Here is a 16982-nt window from a genome sequence, read left to right as displayed (position 1 = left end):
TACATTTTCATCATGGTGACTTTTGATTCTAAGAGTCTTTTATGGTTGTTTCAGGAAAATGGTTTATTGTAAGTCCCATTCATTTATGGGTATAAGATCATTTAAGTGCAGATTTCCCTGTTGCTGGAAGTACCCCTCGTATAATTCTAGCAAGTGTTCCCAATTTTATAAGATGATAATGAGAGTTTAATGGCTCTCTACCCCCTGGAGGAAAAACGGTTTCTAGCACATTAGAGATATAAGGACTTTGCTTTCTCAGGAAAGATAAAAACCAAAATTGACCCCATTCTCAGACTTTAATCCTCCAGTGGTTAATTGGATATTATTCTTAGCATGTTTCAGTCTGTTTTCAATGCTTTCTTATCACATCTGCTGTAAACTGCTTGATGATTTTAGAGATATTAAATTATGGAAAATATACGCATCTTCAAATAAATAAAACTTATTATCTGCCTTTCCAAACTAGAATAGACCCAAAAGGAAGGTAGAGAGGAAATAAACCCTATGAAGGTTCAGGGTGTTGTCCTCATCAGTGTAGGTTATAGGACTCCAGTGGCCTGGGGCATGTTGCGATATCCTCTCAGAAATAAAGAACAAATGGTTATATGTTGCACCTCTCCCCATTTAGAAGGATCCGTGATGCTTGGTAAGCCACTTCAGCTTCTGGAGGCAGTATATTCCGAGGTTGGAATATGATTCTAACTCACTTACCAAGTGACAGAAAAGGCTGCGAGCACTGATTGAAACGTGGCCTGGGAAGGGTTTCTGCGGCAGACCCAGGCTGTGGTACAGGATGTCTGCTGCTGGAGCTGCACCACCCAGAGCCTCTTTGGTATTAGAGGGACCATCTGTGGGAAAAGATAGTTAGGGTTCGGGAATCTTCTCTAAGGAAACACTACTTAGAAATAAAAAAAGAATGAGTAGGAAGAGGAAGAGCAGCAGAAGAGGATCCTATACTTAGATGTTTCTCACCATATATATATATATTTTTTTTTTTAAATTTTTCTAAGTGTCCGTGCATGTGACTCCTCACCATGGCTTTGCCAAAGCTATCCTTTTACAAACTAAAATTTGCAATATCAATCTAGTATGGACACATGACAACATTTCCAGAGAGGTGAGCTGCTTGGCCCTCAGACATCAATAGTACGTCAATTCAAATATGGTTGAGAGTAAGAAGACTTATAGTAGTTTTATTAAGTAGCTTTTCATAGGATATCTAACAAAAGTAAATCTATTGTTTCTCACAATACTAGTTTTTTAAAATGTTTTTAAAATGTATTTATTTATTTTTGGCTGCGTTGGGTCTTCGTTGCTGCGTGCGGGCTTTCTCTAGTTGTGGTGAGCGGGGGCTACTCTTTGTTGCGGTGCGCGGGCTTCTCATTGCGATGGCTTCTCTTGTTGCGGAGCATGGGCTCTAGGCTCATGGGCTTCAGTAGTTGCAGCACACGGGCTCAGTAGTTGTGGCTCACAGGCTTAATTGCTCCATGGCACGTGTGATCTTCCCAGACCGGGGCTCGAACCCATGTACCCTGCATTGGCAGGCGGATTCTTAACCACTGTGCCACCAGGGAAGTCCAGCAATACTAGTTTTATTATAAAAAATTAAATACAGCTTAAATGTCAAGGATAGGAGAATGGTTAAGCAAATTGCTGCACCTTCAGACTTCGGGGTACTACGTAGTAATTAAAAATAGTGTTTAGAAAAAATGCTCATGTTAAAATAAATATATATATTCTTACTAAATATAATCTCTCTCTATATATCTATATACATATGTCATACTATGTATACAGTAGGTGCATAATAAATTATTAACATCATCATCATCAACATATTCATGATAGCAACAAAGAACAAAAATATCAATCATTTATTCATTCTACAGATAGTTTATTGATAACATAATGCCTAGGCACCAATTGTCAATATAGTATCCATGACAGTGGAATTTTTCTCCTTTGTTTCCATATTCTCAAAGCCGAGAATAGTGCCTGGCACATTTTTAGGAGCTCAGTAAGTATTTATTAAGTGATTTCATTCAATCTTTATGACAGTATATGAGAGAGTTTTTAATTGTCCATAAGTTTCTTTAAAATACTTTATCCTAGACAGTGGACTGTAAGTGTGTATATTGGTTTTTACTTCTAATCCAAAGACATTTGGTCAACAATTCAATATTCAGATCGGAAATACACAATACAGAGGTGATTGGTAATATTTGAAAGGCGTTAACCAGGAATCTCTACTGCAGGGCTATCTATACCAGGTTTCAGATATCACTATGTGATTTTTTTATTAGGGAGTTCATTAGTTAACATAAGGAATATTAGTGCTTATTTCTCATGGGTGAAATGAGTGGTGTTCCAACTATGTTGATCAGTTAGAAATACTTTATATTCACCTGTAAATTTGCATGAACGATGTATTAAACCTGGAAAGCCCAGCAGCCTAACATCTCCGGAGTAGTGTTTTAGATGTCATCATCTGTTCCCACTAGAAGGATAGTCGATCCTCATCTTAGAATAGTGTTAACATCTTTGCCTTGGAGTGTAACTTCCAAGAAAACTGCTGGGAGGTTACCTAAAGAGACAGAGAACTGGTATTCCTGGTCGTCGTGAAATATTCGTATGTTTGACAGAAATTAGTCTGAGCTTTGCTCTCATTGCTACAGATCTTTTGACAGCCAGAATGTTGGCGAGGAGTTCTAATTATGGTAGATTACCAATATTCACCAAAAAGAACCTGAAAATTGTGAGGACATATACTCAGGTCAGATCACAATAGACAAATGTCAGTATTATCCCCACTTTATAGATGAGAAACTGAGGCTTAGAGAATTAAGTGATTTGTCAAGGTGACAAAAATAAGTCAGAGGCAGAACTTATTGAGATGGGATTTTAAATATCATTCTAATGTCCTTCTCCTTGTACTTAAAACTACTAAAAAAAAAAAAAAAGATACCAAATTGTATTATTCTAACCATGGGGGACAAATAACACCAAACCAAAAATTATTCATTAAAAAAACCAAAAGGAATTATACCAAAAATATTACTAATAGTGGTTTTATGGGCAATTATTTTTCTTTCTACTTTTCTGTATTATACGAAATTTCTGCAGCTAGTATTTTTCATTTATAAAGAGGGAAAAACCCAAACTTTATTTTTCTTTAAAAAAATGTCTGGCTAAAGCAAACTGTTCTATTGATGTTCCTCAAAATAAGACATGTAGAGATAAAAATACATTCATAGGCCAAATAAAATTCTTCTTGTGTCATAGTCCTAAAATATACTTATGCTGTTGACAGAATTTTTGAAACTCACACAGAATCCCAGCCACTGTATTATTTTTTCTGTTGTTAGAATATTTTTAAATTTTCTAAAATTCATTTTGTAAAAACAGAATATTGGTTTTATTGACTAAAATATAGTGTTACTCATTATTTCAAAACCACATCGGAAGACAGTGTTGAAAAGGAGTAGAAATAAATCAAACCTCTACATTCTACTTTAAATTTCCTTTTGCATAGTTTGTGTAAATATAATAATAAAATGCATTGCAAATCTTCCTAAGGACACCCTGGATGAAAGAGAGGGTTATATTTATGTTTTCTGTTGTTGTTAATAATGTGAGAGCTCTGCTATGTTTCACTTAAATGCTGTTTGGAATTTCCAAGCTGATGAATTGGAACATTATAAATATGTGTGTTATTGACATGACAGGTAAATAACACCAGTATAGTGACAATCATTTTCCAAAATTGTTTTCAGTAGAGCAGTTGCACACTAAGTTTTGTATTAAGTAACTTTGCAATGTGTGAGATATTTTAAAATGTAGGCTTTTGGTTATGCTAAGAAAAAAAAATGTAAGCCAATACGATAGTAGGATTTTGTTTGTAAAATAAGGGGTGGGTGGAAAGACCACCTCTCTTCTTCTGATGCTTCTTTCTCCACTTATATATGTGTATAATTATTTATGTTTACATGTGTGTGCTTGAACCACATTTTTGTATTATTTTGATTTATTTCAATAAGCATATTGTCTAATGTTTGAGACATGTTCTGATCTTGGTAACAAACAACAACAACAAAAATGTTATAATACGAGTTGCTAGAAATGCTAGACAATGTCGTTTGGACTATTTCTATTTCTTCAATACAAAAGTAAATCAATACACTGATTATGTCATTCACCTAATATATTAACAGGTGTATAAGCCCTGTTTTTTTGTGGTGGTGGTGGTGGTTATAAAATATGGAAGAACTCATCTGAAACAAAGAAATGAATGAAATTGCCTTTAGCACTGCCAGGGAAGGAGACTAGCCTCAGTGAGGGTTCATCTGACGTATGAGGGCATACCTCTGGCCAAGATGGGTCACTGAAGTCTCTACCATTGTTTAGATTCCAAAGATTTTAAAGTTGCCTGTTCTAGAATGTGAGAATACAAGCCTGGGGAAATAATAAGCTAGTCTTTGGCCTGTTAGAGTAAAGAATGTCTGCTGGACTCCCTGGGATGCTAAATACCTTCTCACCATTTCACTGTACTGTTCCCTTGGAAGCCCTTCCATATGAAGCAAACATTATACTATGAACTTAGTCATAGAGCACTTGCGGTCCATTAAAATTCTGCTTCATTCCTGGCCAGCCTAAAAAAAAAAGAAGTTTTATGCCATAAATGAAAGTTACACTAATTTTTTGCTTAAATAACTATGGAAGAAAGGCACTTTATCTTTTAGATATAAATTTATCTGATTAGTTCTTTGAACTAACAATACCAATGGACTTGTTTTCTGTTTTATTAAAGTTGGAAGAACTTTCAAAGTATAACTAATTTGTATCTTGAGTTCTCTTTTAGTAGAACTAATAACTATTTTTCAATGTTTTATACATTTCTTTAGCTTGTTTTTAAGATGGCTTTTGTGTGTGTATTGCATTATTTGTTTTGAAAGATTAATCTCCAGTTCCCCAAACATGTCTTAGACTGTATTGTGTCATAATTAGTTTTTGCATATTTCTTTCCAAGTAGATTGTTAAATTCCCCGAGGGGAGAGATGATTTCTAAATTTTTTAATCTTTATAATACCACTAATAGAGTCCTATACCTAGCTGGACTTCAACAAATACTTGCTAAATTTAATTGAATTTACAGATTTAAAAAGAAAGGGAGAGAGATTGAGAGGGTTTGAGAGGGAGGGGGAGAGAGAAAAGTTGGAGAGAGGCAGAGGACAACCAAGATATTAATAGGGGGAAGATGCCCTTTTAGAAAAGGTCAGAGGAAGTGGGATTATTTTGCTTGTTAAGGAAATAACCTCGTTATAGGTTTCACACGTAAAAAATTAAGATGGGCTTCCAGAGTAGCAGGCAAAATGACCTGAGATAATGAAAATTTTTTTTGACCAGAAAAAGGGTTAGAATGGTAGCCCAAAATAAATGAAATGGCAGTGATCTCTATGCTTTTGACCTCCATTAGTGTTTAGAGAGAAAATTAAACCAGATGCAAGAAAGATTGCTTCCAGTATGGAGAGAGGAGAGAACAGGGAGGATTCACAGAGGAGACCATTAAAAGGGTCTAGAAGAATCCTACAGACTTGGGCCCTCAAAGAAGAAAGGGAGGCAGAAGGCCTGAAGCAGAAGGTTCAGCATGAGCAGAGGCCTAGGACTGTGGTGGTGGAGGGGTGTTGAGTAGGGTACAGCTGATACACAGGTGTATCAGGGTTTGAACCCAGGGCCAAATGTTAATTCTCTTCTGTAACTTCAAACTTTCCTCTTAAATGCTCAGAATTCATTTTCCCCGAGTCTCGTAGTGTCAGAGTATGAAGTTAATGGAGATGGTTTTTGTATAGAATTTCTAAACTTAGAGAACAGATGGAGTGGGAAAGTCAGGTGGCAAAACTTCTGGGGTTGTCAGTGTTTGTAGAGACCTTCTGGTTCTCCTCGCTCCTTTCAAAACTGTGCCCATTAAAGCTAAGAGAGGTTAGACAGCGTGGAAAAAACAAACAGCTGGTTGGTGCAAGACCCCCATTGGTCTGCTGTGTGCTCCACAGACCTTTCTTTAGGGAGGGCACAGTGGTGTCATGGGAAGAGCCCGGATTATAGAAGGCTGACAGGGCTGGGTTCAAACCCTGTCTTCATTACTCATTACTACATGCGAACTAGGAAATTTCACTGAAAGATGGAGATAAACTTATTTGCTTCATGGATTTGGTTGTGATGAAACACTATATCATAGTGGTTAAGGATGTGATAAATTTCTGTGCCTTGATACCTGCTATGGACTGAATGTTTATGCCCTGCCCCCCCCCCCACCATGTAAGGACACAATGAAAAGACCTCCATCTGTGAACCAAGAAGCAGGCTCTCGCTAGACACCAAATTTGCCTCCACCTTGATCTTGGACTTCCCAGCCTCTAGAACTCAAAGACATAAATATTGGCTGTTTACGCTACCCAGTCTATGGTTTTGTTATAGAAGCCAGAACTGACTAAGACAATGCCATCATATCTAATGGGAGGATAACAGTACCCACCCATAGAACTGGTGTAAGGATTAAATTGGTTAATTCCTCAAAACATCATTAATCCATGGAAAAAATTTTAGGACAGTGCCTGATACATAGTTAGTGCTCCGTAGGTATTAGTTGTCATAACCATCATCATTATTGGAGCAGGATCTAGGGTTTGAATCCTCCTTCCATCACTTCTTACTTTGGGGACCTTGGTGAACATCTCTGTGCTTCAGTTTCCTCATCTGGAAAAAGTTAATAACAGTACTTGCTTAATATGGTTATAGTAATGATTAAACAAACAAATATAGCAAAAGGTCTAGAGCCTGCTTGGTACATGCTAAACACTCTATAAAACTGAGAGCTGCTATTAATTGTCTGAAAACCACCAAAAGATTGCCTTGTGGCTGTCATTTAATATGTAAGTGATATAATTTGTGGAATCTACAAAAACTGTAGAATGACAGGTTTAGAAAGAGTTTTAATGTAAATATTGAGATGAACTAAGGAGAAACACTTAACACACAAAGATCTGAGTAAAGAGTGATGCAAATCCCAACTATTCACCATATGAAAAGAGATGGCATTTTTAAAAACATTAAACTGGTACCAGTAAGTGCTTATTCTGAGGAATTAATAATTGCTTCTCTTTGCCCTGAGGCTCTTCTCTCATTAAAACCGAAGCAATCGTAGCTTCAGGGGAAGGTAGATACTCCAAAATAATTGCTCAACTTGGAGCAATTTTTAAATAAAATTATATAATATTTATATACACTTTTTTTAGAAAAAAAGGTTTATTTAAAAAAACTAAACGAATGTTTTTGAATATAAAAAATGTATTTGTAGGTTTTACAGTCACATGGTTCAAAAGTCAAGAAGTATAAAAGAATATCTGGTGAAAATTTTTCCTCCCTCTTCTGAACTTTATTCCCCCACTTCCTCTCTGCACAGTCAGTCAGTGTTATTGGTTTTGGTGTAACCCTCTAGATATATCATGGAGATTTTACACATCAGTACATGAAAAGCCACATCATTACTTTTCATACTCTCATTATATTCCATTCATGATTTACCATAATTTTTATTTAACCAGTGTCATATTGATAGTCATTTAGGTGGTTTCCAAATTTTCACTGTTACAAGCAATCCCATAATGAATAATTTCATTAAAAACTCATGTATCTGTAGTATAAATTCCTAAAGGGAGAATTGCCATTCAAGGCCATGTGTTTTTAAAATTTGGTAAATATTGCTAAATTATCTCCCACAGAGGTGGTACTAATTGATATGCCAACTGGAAATGTATAGGAAATCTTCAAACTAGACTTTTTTTTTTTAACATCATTATTGGAGTATAATTGCTTTTCAATGTTGTGTTAGTTTCTGCTGTATAACAAAGTGAATCAGCTATATGCAAACATATATCCGCATATCTCCTCCCTCTTGCGTCTCCCTCCCACCCTCCTTATCCCACCCCTCTAGGTGGTCACAAAGCACCGAGCTGATCTCCCTGTGCTATGCAGCTGCTTCCCACTAGCTATTTTACATTTGGTAGTGTATAAATGTCAGTGTTACTCTCTCACTTCATCCCAGCTTACTCTTCCCCCTCCCCGTGTCCTCAAGTCCATTCTCTATGTCTGCGTCTTTATTCCTGTCCTGCCCCTAGGTTCATCAGAACAGTTTTTCTTCTTAGATTCCATATATATGTGTTAGCATACGGTATTTGTTTTTCTCTTTCTGACTTACCTCACTCTGTATGACAGACTCTAGGTCCATCCACCTCACTACAAATAACTCAATTTCCTTTCTTTTTACAGCTGAGTAATATTCCATTGTTTATATGTGCCACATCTTCTTTATCCATTCATCCTATAATGGACACCTACGTTGCTTCCATGTCCTGGCTATTGTAAATAGAGCTGCAATGAACATTGTGGTACATGACTCTTTTTGAATTATGGTTTTCTCAGAGTATATGCCCAGTAGTGGGATTGCTGGGTCATATGGTAGTTCTATTTTTAGATTTTAAGGAACCTCCATACTGTTCTCCAAAATGGCTATATCAATTTACATTCCCACCAACAGTGCAAGAGTGTTCCCTTCTCTCCACACCCTCTCCAGCATTTATTGTTTCTAGATTTTTTGATGATGGCCATTCTGACTGGTGTGAGTTGATACCTCATTGTAGTTTTGATTTGCATTTCTCTAATGGTTAGTGATGTTGAGCATTTGTTCATGTGTTTGTTGGCAATCTGTATATCTTCTTTGGAGAAATGTCTATTTAGGTCTTCTGCCCATTTTTGGATTGGGTTGTTTGTTTTTTTGATATTGAGCTGCATGAGCTGCTTGTATATTTTGGAGATTAATCCTTTGTCAGTTGCTTCGTTTGCAAATATTTTCTCCCATTCTGAGGGTTGTCTTTTCGTCTTGTTTATGGTTTCCTTTGCTGTGCAAAAGCTTTTAAGTTTCATGAGGTTCCATTTGTTTATTTTTGTTTTTATTTCCCTTTCTCTAGGAGGTGGGTCACAAAGGATCTTGCTGTGATTTATGTCATAGCATGTTCTGCCTCTATTTTCCTCTAAGAGTTTGATAGTGTCTGGCCTTACATTTAGGTCTTTAATCCATTTTGAGTTTATTTTTGTGGATAGTGTTAGGGAGTGTTCTAATTTCATTCTTTTACATGTAGCTGTCCAGTTTTCTCAGCACCGCTTATTGAAGAGGCAGTCTTTTCTCCATTGTATACTCTTACCCCTTTATCAAAGATAAGGTGACGATATGTGCGTGGGTTTATCTCTGGGCTTTCTATCCTGTTCCATTGATCTATATTTCTGTTTTTGTGTCAGTACCATACTGTCTTGATTACTGTAGCTTTGTAGTGTAGTCTGAAGTCCTGGAACCTGATTCCTCCAGCTCCGTTTTTCTTTCTCAAGATTGCTTTGGCTATTCGGGGTCTTTTGTGTTTCCATACAAATTGTGAAATTTTTTGTTGTAGTTCTGTGAAAAATGCCATTGGTAGTTTCATAGGGATTGCATTGAATCTGTAGATTGCTTTGGATAGTAAAGTCATTTTCACAGTGTTGATTCTTCCAATCCAAGAACATGGTATATCTCTCCATCTGATTGTATCATCTCTAATTTTTTCATCAGTTTCTTATAGTTTTCTGCATACAGGTCTTTTGTCTCCTTAGGTAGGTTTATTCCTAGGTATTTTATTCTTTTTGTTGCAGTGGTAAATGGGAGTGTTTCCTTAATTTCTCTTTCAGGTTTTTCATCATTAGTGTATAGGAATGCAAGAGATTTCTGTCCATTAATTTTGTATCTGGCTACCCTACCAAATTCATTGGTTAGCTCTAATAGTTTTCTGGTAGCATCTTTAGGATTCTCTATGTATAGTGTCATGTCATCTGCAGACAGTGACAGTTTTGCTTCTTCTTTTCCAATTTGGATTACTTTTGTTTCTTTTTCTTCTCTGATTGCTGTGGCTAAAACTTCCAAAACTATGTTGAATAATAGTGGTGAGATTGGGCAACCTTGTTTTGTTCCTGATTTTAGAGGAAATGGTTTCAGTTTTTCATCAGTGAGAACAATACTGACTGTGGGTTTGTCATATATGGCCTTTATTATGTTGAGGAAAGTTCCCTCTATGCCTACTTCCTGGAGAGTTTTTTTTTTTATCATAAATGGGTGTTGAATTTTGTCAAAAGCTTTTTCTGCATCTATTGAAATGATCATATGGTTTTTATCCTTCAATCTGCTAATATGGTATATCACATTGATTGATTTGTGTATAATGAAGAATACTTGCATTCCTGGGATAAACCCCACTTGATCATGGTGTATCCTTTTAATCCTTTTAACGTACTGTTGGATCTGTTTGCTAGTATTTTGTTGAGGATTTTTGCATCTATGTTCATCAGTGATACTGGCCTGTAGTTTTCTTTCTTTGTGACATCTTTGTCTGGTTTTGGTATCAGGGTGATGGTGGCCTCTTAGAATGAGTTTGGAAGTGTTCCTCCCTCTGCTATATTTTGGAAGAGTTTGAGAAGGATAGGTGTTAGCTCTTCTCTAAATGTTTGATAGAATTTGCCTGTGAAGCCATCTGGTTCTGGGCTTTTGTCTGTTAGAAGATTTTTAATCACAGTCTCAATTTCAGTGCTTGTGATTGGTCTGTTTATATTTTCTATTTCTTCCTGGTTCAGTCTTGGAAGATTGTGCTTTTATAAGAATTTGTCCATTTCTTCCAGGTTGTCCATTTTATTGGCATAGAGTTGCTTGTAGTAATCTCTCATGATCCTTTGTATTTCTGCAATGTCAGTTGTTACTTCTCCTTTTTCATTTCTAATTCTGTTGATTTGAGTCTTCTCCCTTTTTTTCTTGATGAGTCTGGCTAATGGTTTATCAATTTTGTTTATCTTCTCAAAGAACCAGCTTTTAGTTTTATTGATCTTTGCTATTGTTTCCTTCATTTCTTTTTCATTTATTTCTGATCTGATCTTTATGATTTCTTTCCTTCTGCTAACTTTGGGGGTTTTTTGGTTCTTCTTTCTCTAATTGCTTTAGTGTAAGTTTAGATTGTTTATTTGGGATTTTTCTTGTTTCTTGAGGTAGGATTGTATTGCTATAAACTTCCCTCTTAGAACTGCTTTTCCTGCATCCCATAGGTTCTGAGTCATTGTGTTTTCATTGTCATTTGTTTCTTGGTAATTTTTGATTTCCTCTTTGATTTCTTCAGAGATCTCTTGGTTATTTAGTAGCATACTGTTTAGCCTCCATGTGTTTGTATTTTTTACAGTTTTTTTCCTGTAATTGATATCTAGTCTCATAGCATTGTGGTCAGAAAAGATACTTGATTCAATTTCAGTTTTCTTAAATTTACCAGGACTTGATTTGTGACCCAAGATATGGTCTATCCTGGAGAATGTTCCATGAGCACTTGAGAAGAAAGTGTATTCTGTTGTGTTTGGATGGAATGTCCTATAAATATCACTTGAGTCCATCTTGTTTAATGTGCCATTTAAAACTTGTATTTCCTTATTTATTTTCATTTTGGATGGTCTGTCCGTTGGTGAAATGGGGTGTTAAAGTCCCCTACTATTATAGTGTTACTATCGATTTCCCCTTTTATGGCTGTTAGTATTTGCCTTATGTATTGAGGTGCTCCTATGTTGGGTGCATAAAGATTTACAATTGTTATATCTTCTTCCTGGATTGATCCCTTGATCATTATGTAGTGTCCTTCTTTGTCTCTTGTAGTAGTCTTTATTTTAAAGTCTAATTTATCTGATGTGAGAATTGCTACTTCAGCTTTCTTTTGATTTCCATTTGCATGGAATATCTTTTTCCATCCAGTCACTTTCAGTCTGTATGTGTCTCTAGGTCTGAAGTGGGTCTCTTGTACACAGCATACGTATGGGCCTTGTTTTTGTATCCATTCAGCCAGTCTGTGTCTTTTGATTGGAGCGTTAATCCATTTACATTTAAGGTAATTATCGATATGTATGTTCCTATTACCATTTTCTTAATTGTTTTGGGTTTGTTATTGTAGGTCTTTTCCTTCTTTTGTGTTTCTTGCCTAGAGAAGTTCCTTTAGCAGTTGTTGTAGAGCTGGTTTGGTGGTGCTGAACTCTCTCAGCTTTTGCTTGTCTGTAAGGTTTTAATTTCTCCATTGAATCTGAATTAGATCCTTGCTTGGTAGAGTAATCTTGGTTGCAGGTTTTTCTCTTTCATCACTTTAAATATGTCCTGCCACTCCCTTCTGTCTTGCAGAGTTTCTGCTGAGAGATCAGCTGTTAACCTTATGGGGATTCCCTTGTATGTTATTCGTTGTTTTCCTCTTGCTGCTTTTAATATTTTTTCTTTGTATTTAATTTTTGATAGTTTGATTAATATGTGTCTTGGCGTGTTTCTCCTTGGATTTACCCTGTATGGGACTCTCTGTGCTTCCTGGACTTGATTGCCTATTTCATTTCCCATGTTAGTGAACTTTTTGACTATAATATCTTCAAATATTTTCTCAGACCCTTTCTTTTCCTCTTCTTCTTCTGGAACCCCTATAATTTGAATGTTGGTGCATTTACTGTTGTCCCAGAGGTCTCTGAGACTGTCCCCAATTCTTTTCATTCTTTTTTTATTGTGGTCCCTGGCAGTTACTTCCACCATTTTATCTTCCAGCTCACTTATCCATTCTTCTGCATCAGTTATTCTCCTATTGATTCCTTCTAGAGTATTTTTAATTTCGGTAATTGTGTTGTTCATCACTGTTTATTTGCTCTTTAATTCTTCTAGATCCTTGTTAAATGTTTCTTGTATTTTCTCCATTCTGTTTCTGGGATTCTGGATCATCTTTACTATCATTACTCTGAATTCTTTTTCAGGAAGGTTACCTATTTTGTCTTCAGTTATTTGGTCTTGTAGATTTTTACCTTGCTCCTTCGTCTGTAACACATTTTTTTGTAGTTTCTTTCTTTCTTTTTTTTTTTTTGATGGCTGGTTCTGTATTCCTGTCTTACTGGTTGTTTGGCCTGCGATGTCCAGCACTGGAGTTTGAAGGCAGTTGGATAGAGCCAAACCTTGGTGCTGAGACGAGGACCTCTGGGAGGCCTCACTCCTATTAATATTCCCTGTGGTCTGAGGTTCTCTGTTAGTCCAGTGGTTTGGACTCAGAGCTCCCACCACAGGAGTTTGGTCCTGACTTCCGGCCTGGGAACCAAGATCCCACAAGCTTCATGGCATGGTTAAAAAAAAAAAAAAAAAAAAGAAAAAGAAAGAAGAAAAGGAGCAGTACAATATCAAAGAATTAAAAAATAAAATTAGAAAGATAAAAAATATATTAGGAAAAATAAAACTACAATTGAAACAACTGCAACAAGGTAAAATAAAACCACAACAGAAAAAGAAAAAAAAAAGGAAAAGGAGGGAAACAAGACAAAGGAAGAGAACAATAACAAAATATAAAGAATAAAATAAAATTAGAAAAATAAATGATTTCTTAGAAAAAATAAAAGTAAACGAATCAATAGCAATGAATCAAGAAGGTAAAAGAGAACACCAATCTAAAAGAGGAAGAAAGAAAAAAAAGCCTTGGCTCTGGGAGCGGAGTTTAGGCAGGGGTGGAAGTTAGGCAGGGTTGGGGTTTAGGGTGGGGTGGGACCTAGGCAGGTGTGGGGGGGTGACATTTGAGTGTGGGGTGGGGTCTAGGCTCAGGACCCAGGTAGCTGGAAAAGGCCCTGGGGGTGGAGCCTCTGCTTAGGACCTGGGGAAGGGAGAGGTAGTGCATGGAAAGGAGGGCTTCTGGAGTTTGGAGGTAGGGCCCTGAGTGAGGGCGTGTGGGTGGGGTTTAGGCCCAGAGCGTTGGAGGGGGTCTCTGAGGGTAGAGGTGGGGCCCTGGGTGGGGGTGTGGGGCGGGACTTGGGCTCTGTATGGCAGGAGGGAGGCTCCGAGGGCAGAGGATTAGGCCCAGGAGCCAAACAGTCTTCCTGGTGCCTAAGTGGACAGGGAAAGCACTGGCCCCGTTCCCTTACGTTCCTTCCCACCCCTCCCCCACCATCTCCCCCAGGGTCTCCCCCTCGCTGCTGGACCCCTAACCGTGGGTGGGTCCTTCCGGGTGTAGGAACTCCTCCCCTCCCCCAGCCACTCCTCAGGGGTGCCAGTCCCTGTAGGTCTGGCCTTTACTTTTGCTCCCTCAGGATCCACGTGCCTGGAGGGGGCCTCGGTGGGTAGAGCATCAGGCCCGGGATCTCAGCAGGTTCCTGGGGTCCCAAGTGGGTAGGGGAAACCTGGCCGCGCTCCCTTTTGATCCTCTGCCCTCCCAGTGGTTCCCCAATTTCCCTCTTCGGGCATGGGATCCCTTCCCCTCCCCCAGCTGCCCCTTAGGGGCGCCAGTCCCATCCCACCTCCACTTCTCCCTCTTCACTCCCACCACACCCCACGTCCTACCTGGCCGCTGGGGATTCCTCCTGTCCCCCACTGGTGCCTGAGGTGCCCTAGTTGTGAGGAGACGTGAATTCCGCATCCTCTTAGTACGCCATCTTGACTCCGCCCCCGAGACTTCTTAAAGTCTACATCAAGCGTCAGTTTTTGGCTTCTCCAACTTGATTTGAAATTCAGGAAAGAGGAGGGGTGGGGACAATGGAATTATCATTCAAACAGAATGTCCAGTCTGGTGCTCACTGCCTGACCATTTCCTGGTGAAGTGACGAGCCTCCAGAGAGTTCCCAGTTCCCATGGCTCTGGATTGCACATGGCACGCTGGCAGTAGCTGGACAGAGTTTCCAGGGCTCTGGGTCTGAGAGCAGCTTTGAAGGGTACCCCTCACACAAACGAGGCATGGAAGAAGCCCCTGAGAATTTCTGGGACCCACATAAGGCTCAGAAATGCTCAGAGGAGCAGGGAAAAAGAAGAGGAGTAGATCTGGGACCAGGGAGCTGCAGAGAGCAGAGATCTTGTAATCAGCAGTGATGGCCAGTCTGCTATTATCAGTAACAAGTGCAGAAGGGTACCTGACAGCACCTGACAAGTCTACAGCCTTGTAGACTGTCTTCTCCTGGGCCAAGCGAGGGGGACAGGGGACATAGAGGATGAGATAGCCAGCCAGAGACCAACTAGGACCAGACACCCATCCTCTCTCTAATGACAGAATAGTGTATAAACTCGAATCTCACCTGGGGATAGGACAAGCACTCTAGACTTTTCTGCTTCATCTCCTCCTCTCAGATATTGCTTTAGCAATTTGCCCAATGTCTTTACCTTGGATCTCTCATTTCACTATTTCCTTAGGTAATTTATTCCTAGCTGCAGACTAGGAGCTACTCCAACTAATTTAAACATAAAGAGACTCATAAAACAGTCTTGGGAAACTCACAGGAGCTCCAGGATTCCTGGGAACTAGGCTGAGATGTAAAATCAGCAGCAACAAAGCCAGCAGAAAAGACCAATAGCAGCCATAGTCACCATTCTTATCACTCATACTGCAGGATGCAGAGGAAGGGATGCCGGAAACTCAGCTACAGCTATCCTAGAAGACCAGGGACCTCTCCACCATGCCTGGCTGTAGTAAAACTTCTTCCTGTGACTGGCAGCTGCTTCTCGTTGCTGTTGGAACCAGGCTGCATGTGGAATGCTAGCCAGAGGGTGCCTGGTCTATAGCACAAGACAAGCAAGATAGGTATCAGAATGGGTGTTGTATAAACAAGAGCGTCTGCCCCACTGTGACCTTCGTTGTTGAAGAGTTCCAGATCTATCTGTATCTACGCCTCAGATCTGCGTTTCCAGCTTCCTCCTAGACAGAGAAAATGACTGCTCACGGTGTGGAAGCAACACCTCTTTTGAAGTAACACTAATTTTTTTAGTGATTCTTTCCCCAAAAGCTAGCCTTGTCCTCTTATATTTAGCATTTTTAGGTGAGGTCTCTGAAGACATGTTCTCACCACCCCATTTCTGAGTTTTCATTTTGAACAGGTTCCCCTGAGGTGCAATCGTTCCCCTGAATGCCAATATCATGGTTACTGTGCTTCAGCTGGAAATGAGTGAAAGAATGAACATTTAAAAAAAAACAAAAAAAGGGCTTCCCTGGTGGCGCAGTGGTTGAGAGTCCGCCTGCCGATGCAGGGGACACGGGTTCGTGCCCCGGTCCGGGAAGATCCCACATGCCGCGGAGCAGCTGGGCCCGTGAGCCATGGCCCATGAGCCTTCGCGTCCGGAGCCTGTGCTCTGCAACGGGAGAGGCCACAGCAGTGAAAGGCCCGTGTACTGCAAAAAAAAAAAAAAAAAAAAAAAAGACATTTGAATTCTGAACCAACACATGAAACACAAGATGATTAACCATTTAATGTTCTTAATGTTCTCCTCCCCCACTAAACTCAGACTTATTTATTTTTTGTGGATTTTCTGCCAAGGTGGATTTACAGGGGTCCACCCTGGGGGTCCCTTGATAGCATACAGAACAGTGGTTCCCACCAGGTCTGAGCAATTTTCTAGAATATTCTGTTCATGGTCTCTTTCTACAAGTCATTTCCTCATTTACCATGTAACTTAGCTTCTTTTTCTGTTTCCTTTCTCTTCATTCACATATGTTCAAACACTTCTTTTATCCATTGTTTACTGTTCTGCTGTCTTATCAAGTAAGATAAGTGTCTGCCTATATACATATATACATATATATGCATGTATATACACATATAAATACATATACATACATATATATGTATATACATATACACACAATATATATATGCATATATACACATATATAGGCATACCTCTGAGATATTACATGTTTGGTTCCAGGCCACTGAAATAAAGCGAATATCAATAAAGCAAGTCACACAAATGTTGTGGTTTCCCATATGCATATAAAAGTTATGTTTACATCATACTGTACTCTGTTAAGTGTGCAATAGCATTATGTCTTAAAAAATGTACATGCTTTAATTAAAAAATAATTTATTGCTGAAAAATGCTAACCATTATCTGAGCCTTC

At 38.7% G+C, this 16982-nt stretch overlaps 1 long non-coding RNA gene across 2 annotated transcripts in view; it reads left to right on the top strand.

Moving 5' to 3' along the window:
* Nucleotides 1-16982, top strand: part of LOC137224883 (uncharacterized) — a 166203-nt gene that overhangs the window by 6451 nt on the left and 142770 nt on the right. The gene's annotated exons all lie outside the window — the stretch shown is intronic.

Source organism: Pseudorca crassidens, chromosome 5 (genome assembly GCF_039906515.1).
Source record: "Pseudorca crassidens isolate mPseCra1 chromosome 5, mPseCra1.hap1, whole genome shotgun sequence".
Taxonomy (NCBI): Eukaryota; Metazoa; Chordata; class Mammalia; order Artiodactyla; family Delphinidae; genus Pseudorca; species Pseudorca crassidens.
This window is presented reverse-complemented; position numbering and strand designations above follow the sequence as displayed.